A 6,390-nucleotide genomic window follows, 5' to 3' on the forward strand; every position below is an offset into this window, starting at 1 on the left:
AAAAGATCTGTAAAAGATATTATACGTCTTTACTGGGTTTTGTTTATTTGTTTCTAAATGATCATTAATGAGTATTCTCTTCATGTCAGGTCAGTCCTGAAAGATGATTATGTCTTTACTGTTTTTATGGAGAGCTATCCACACTGTTGCGTGGAGAGGAAAAAAAATGACCAAGTAGGCTATAAAATATCATTTCATTTATATAAGAGTGTATCTTATAAAGTGAAAGATCTGAATACGGATAGAGGTATAAAAAGTTATTTCTGGAATGGTTCTAACTTGATAATGGTGGTATCTCTAAAAGAGAGAACTCAAGGTAATTTGTCTTTTTCCCCCTATATATTTTTTTATTGTGTAAATTGATTTAAGGAGTATTAATTTTAAAAATAATCAGTCAAACAAAACTATTTTAATGTTATTTTCTATTAAAAATAAAATAAAGGATTTTCCTATTTGAATATCTGTGGATGTTTAGAAGTACATAAAAAAGCGACAAGCCAAGATTGCACTTTGTTCATTCTACTCTTTTTATTCATGTTTATGTTATGTTGTTGTTGTTATGTGCCGTCGAGTTGCTTGCCACTCATAGCAACCCTATGTACAACAGACCTAAACTCTGCTCTATCCTGTGCCAATCACACTGTCTCCAACACACCCATCCCGATTACCCCAGTCACTGAATCAATCCAGCTCATAGAGGGAGGGTCTTCCCCTCCTGCACTGTCCCTCCACCCTCGCAAGCATGATGTCCCTCTCCAAGGACGTCTCCCTTCTTACAACATGCCCAAAGTGTGTCAGATGAAGCCCCAGAATCCTTGCCTCCAAGGAGCAGCCTGGTTTAACCCTCCCAAGGATGAATCTGTTTGCTTTCTTGGCAGACCATGGTACATTCAATACTCTTCTCCAGCACCACAGCTCAAAGGCATCAATTCTCCTTCTATCCTCCCTAGTCGTTATCCAACTCTCTGATGCATAACAAGTCATAGCAAAGACCATGGCCTGTATCAGACGCACCTTAGTCTCCAGAGTGACACCATTGCTCGTCAGTACTTTGGAGAGTTCCCTAACAGCAGGCATCCTCCCTAGTCGTTATCCAACTCTCTGATGCATAACAAGTCATAGCAAAGACCATGGCCTGTATCAGACACACCTTAGTCTCCAGAGTGACACCATTGCTCGTCAGTACTTTGGGGAGTTCCCTAACAGCAGGCTTTTCTATCACAATACATCTTTTAATTTCCTGGTTGCTGGTGCCAAGAGTGTTATAGAGACTTTTATAATTGTTTTGTAAGTGGGAAAAAGGAATTTTGCTTTAAAAAGCTCTTTCCTAGGAGGATAGATAATGACCACTGCATTAGATCATGTGAGGGAAAGAACTGTCCAAAAGGAATATATATAATTAGGTGTTGTGCGTATGACAACAATCTGGAACATTGCGGGGAGGGCTGGGGGAAGAAAATAGGCAATAATCAAGAAAAACGAAACATTTTAAATAAATAAAAGGCTCTTTCCTAAATCGGGCTAAAGTTCCAAAATTGATCTCAATAATCACTAAAGAAATGTATTCTTGAGTAGTCACAAAGAACTATCGGCCCTTCTGTCTAATGACTCAATTTGTATGTATAAACATACGCGTGTCTGTGTGTATTCTTAGTCTGTCCTAGTTAAGAAGCTCAACTGAAACCTTCTACGGCAGTGACACTGCTAGTATCTGAAATACCAGTGACACAGCTTCTAGCACCACAGCAATTATACAAGTCACCTCTGAACATTAACTTGGCAGACAAGTGCTGTATCCATTATGCATGTGCAAGTTCAAAATTTAATTTGAAGAAAATTAAAACAGGTCCATAAGAACCAAAATATGACCTTAAGTCTATTCTACTCTATTTAAAAACCATCTCAAAAATAAGTTTCATGCACTGAACACTAATTACCAAAGATCAGATAAGTCGTGAGATGACAGCCTGGATATCACTCAAGAAGAAAGTAAAAGGTCATTACAGAGGAGAAAGAAAAGACTGAAATGGATGCCAGAAGAAACTCCAAAAACTGCAGTACAATTTTTTTTGCACCACACTGAGAGGGCAAAACAAAGTAAAGAAATGCTGAAGTACAAGAAATTAACAGATTTCAAAGAAAAGATCGAGAAGACAAAGCAAAATATCCTAACAAAATGTGCAAAGAGCTGGAGTTAGAAAAACAAAATAACATGCTCAGCATTTCTTAAACTGAAAGAAGAACAAATTCAAGTTTCCAAGGGCAAAATCCCGAGTGACACAGGAAGCATCAAAAGAAGATCTATCAGAGCATGGAAAATATCAAACAATATCATTAACATCACATTCAAGTAAAAATAACCCAACTGGAACAATACATCAACAGGGAACAGGCAGAAATTCAAGCTGGATTCAAAATAGACTGTGACATAAGTGGTATCATGGCCAGTATCAGATGACTCTTGTCTGAAAGCACAACCTGTATTATGCAGATGACACAACCTTGCTTGCAGGAAGAGACTAAAACATGAAACACTAGTCTTCAATATAGATTACATCTCAACATCAAGAAAATAAAAATCCTCAACATGGGACCAACAGGCAACATCATGATAGTTGGAAGAAAGACTGAAATTGTCAATCATTTCATCTTACTTGGATCCACAATAAAGACCCATGGTAACAGCAGTCAGGAAATCAAGACTAAGTTGCAATGAACAAATGTGCTGTCGAGAACCTCTCCAAAGTGCTAAAGAGCAAAGAGGTCACCTTAAAGACTAAGGTGGGCCTGACAAAGTCAAGATCTTTTCAATTATTTCCTATACATGTGGAAGTTGGACAGAAGATTTGATATCTTTGAATTGTAGTGTTGGAGAACCTACTGAATACCCCATCAACTGCCAAAAGAACATACAAGTCTGTCTTGGAGGAAGTGCAAGGAGGGTGCTCCTTAGAGGCAAGGATGGTGATACTTCATCTCACATACTTTGAGCTTCTTGTCTGGAGAGAAACAACATATATGGAGTAAGATATCATGTATGGAAAAGTGGAGAGTCAGGGAAAAAGAAGACGAGCCCCAACAAGGTGGATTGACACAGCGACTATAAAAATGGGCTCATCGCTCTTCGCCATTTTCCCAGTTTCGCTGAAGCTGCAGCCATGAAGGTCGAGCTGTGCAGTTTCAGTGGGTACAAGATCTACCCTGGGCACGGGAGGTGCTACGCCAGGACCGACGGAAAGGTGTTCCAGTTTCTTAATGCAAAATGTGAGTAGGCTTTCCTTTCCAAAAAGAATCCACGGCAGATAAATTGGACTGTCCTCTACAGAAGGAAGCACAAAAAGGGCCAGTTGGAAGAAATTCAAAAGAAAAGAACCTGCCGAGCAGTCAAATTCCAAAGGGCCATCACTGGTGCATCTCTTGCTGATATAATGGCCAAAAGGAATCAAAAACCTGAAGTTAGAAAGGCTCAATGAGAACAGGCTATCAGGGCTGCCAAGGAAGCAAAAAAGGCTAAACAAGCATCTAAAAAGACTGCAATGGCTGCTACTAAGGCTCCCACAAAAGCAGCGCCTAAACAAAAAATTGTGAAGCCTGTGAAAGTTTCTGCTCCCCGAGGTGGTGGAAAACGCTAAGTAGGCACATAAGGCTTAAATATTCAGTTATAACGCTAAAAAAAAAATGGGCTCATCAAATCCCTATGCACATCCAAAAACTTCTCCAACAGGATAAAAAGGGAAGCCACCGACTGGGAAAAAGTAATTGGTAATGACAATTACCAGATAAGGGACTTATATCCAGAATTTATAAAATACTTGAGCACCACAACAAGATAAAGGTAAATAATCCAATAGAAAAATGGGCACAGGATATGGACACTTCAACGAAGAAGACATTCAGATGGCTAGCAAGCACATGAAGAAATGTTCAAAATCCCTAGCTGTAAGAGAGATGCAAATTAAAACAACTATGAGATATCATCTCACCCCGGACAGAATAGCAAAATTTAATAAGCAACAAATGCTGGCAAGGTTGTGGAGAAATTGGAACCCTTATTCACCGTTGGTGGGAGTGTAAAATGGTGCAACCACTGTGGAAGGCGGTGTGGCGCTTTCTCAAAAAGTTGCAAACAGAGATACCATTTGACCCAGAAATTCTACTACTGGGAATATACCCCAAAGAGACCATAGCTGACATCCAAGCAGATATATGCACACCCATGTTTCTCAAGGCTTTGTTCACAATAGCAAGGAGCTGGAAACAACCTAAGTGCCCATCAACAAACGAATGTATAGAGAAGCTGTGATATATTCACACAATGGAATACTATGCTGCATTGAAAAACAAGGAGCTCATGTAATATTATTCAAAATGGGTTACTCTGGAGGACATAATGCTAAGTGAAGTATCTCAGTCACAAAAGGACAAATACTGTATGGTGCCACTGTTGTAAAACAGGACTGACCTTGGGTTGGGGAGAGACTGAGAAAGATGGGTTCAATAATGTATACTGCATCGAAACAGATGAGGGAGAAAACTGTTTAAGAGAGATTTGTGATTAGGTATTTTTGTCATGACGGAAGTCCAGAGTGAAGGCTGTATAGTGGAGTGGACCTGGGGGGAGGGATTGTAAAACAATGAAAGAATTTTTCTTTTACTTTTCCAAGAGGGTAGTGTACTAGGGGGCAGTGTTGGGAGGGGAGAAAAGTGCAACAATGAATGAATGGAAATCCAAAGTCTCTGTAAATTTTTACTGAAATTAATAATAAATTTAATTAAAACCAAAAAAAATGGGCTCAAGGGAGCGCTGGTGGCCTAGTGGCATGAAGCTGAACTGCAATCCCAAAGGTGCACGATTCACACTCAGGTTTCAGCCTGGAACTTATCCGTCTTTGGTCCTTTACCAAGGATTTTTCCAGTGCTGAAGCTTGACGGCACAAAGGTGCACGATTCAAATCCACCAGATGCTCTCCTAGAGGAGGGGCAAATTCCTCTTGTGCCAGTTGGATCCAATCTGACAATACATCAAATTAGAAATAAATAATTTTTAAAAAACTGTCTGTCTCAAGTATATAAAAGGTTTTGAGGGTGGCACAGGATACAGCAAGATTCCATTCTGTTGTTCATAAGATTGCTATGAGGCTACAACGCTGACAAATACACTTTATATATACTTTCTATTGTTGTGTACTGCTGAGTTGGAACCAACCCATAGCTGACCTTCCATTGGTTTTTCAGAGACAGTTAATTGCATGAGTGGAGACTGCCCTTCTTTCTCCAGTGGAGCACCTGATGGATTCAAATCATGAGCCTTCAGGATGGCAGCACAGCTTACCACTAGGACACCAGGGCTCCCATATATATGCTTACATGTATTTATATATATAGGGAAACTCTGGTGGCCTGGTGGTAAGAAGCTACACTACAAACTCAAAGGCATATAGTCCAAATCTGCCAGCTACTCCATGGGACAAGGATGGACAATCTCCCCCTAAACAATGTACTGCCTCTGAAAACCTGCTGGAGGGTCATGCTGGGTTGGTTCCAACTCAAGGGCATACAAGAATATATTATACATATGCTGCTGTTGCTGTTATGTGCTCATCGACACCAATTCTACCCTATGAACAACAGATCTGAACCTTGTTCTATCCTGTACGATCCTCAACATCTAACACACTTGAACACATTGCTGTAGTCACTGTGTCAATTCACCTGGTTGAGGGTCTTCCTCTCTCATCATCTCTCAATTTGCCCAAGCATGACATCCCTAAGGATATCCCTTATCTAAGTAAGTCTCTCCTAGCAACATGCCCCAAAGAATGTGAGACAAAGCTTTGTTATTGTTGCCTCCAAGGTACACTCTGGCTACATTCTCTCCAAGCCATACCTGAGTATTCTTTTGGCAGTCCATAGAATATTCAGTACTCTATTCTAACACCAGAACTCAAAAGCATCCTTACTCATTGTCATCCTTACTCACTGTCCAGCTCTCAGCAGCATTACAAATGATTGAAAAGACCATGGCTTGATTCATACTTTTGTCCTCAAATTAACATCATTGCTCCTCAGTAATTTGGAGAGGTTCCCTACCGCAGACTTTTCTGCAGACGTGTAATACGTCTCTGATCTCCTGACTGCTGGTACCAAGGGTGTTGACTATGGATCCAAATACAATGAAGTCGTTGACAATTTCAATCTTTTCTCCATCTATCATGATTTGTAATCACTTGTTATGCATCAGAGAGTTGGACAATGACTAGGGAGGACAGAAGGAAAACTGATGCCTTTGAGCTGTAGTGCTGGAGAAGAGTACTGAATGTACCATGGACTGCCAAGAAAACAAACAGATTCATCCTAGAGAGGGTTAAACCAAGCTACTCCTTGGAGGCA

The 6,390-nt window shown here is 40.2% G+C and overlaps 1 pseudogene; it reads left to right on the forward strand.

The window, feature by feature from the left end:
* LOC102853633 overlaps nucleotides 1-3,272 on the forward strand; it is a 4,712-nt pseudogene extending 1,440 nt beyond the window's left edge.
* Nucleotides 3,273-6,390: the final 3,118 nt, after the last annotated feature.

Source organism: Elephantulus edwardii, unplaced genomic scaffold (genome assembly GCF_000299155.1).
Source record: "Elephantulus edwardii isolate Elephantulus edwardi_28Jun2011 unplaced genomic scaffold, EleEdw1.0 scaffold00130, whole genome shotgun sequence".
NCBI classification, from domain to species: Eukaryota; Metazoa; Chordata; class Mammalia; order Macroscelidea; family Macroscelididae; genus Elephantulus; species Elephantulus edwardii.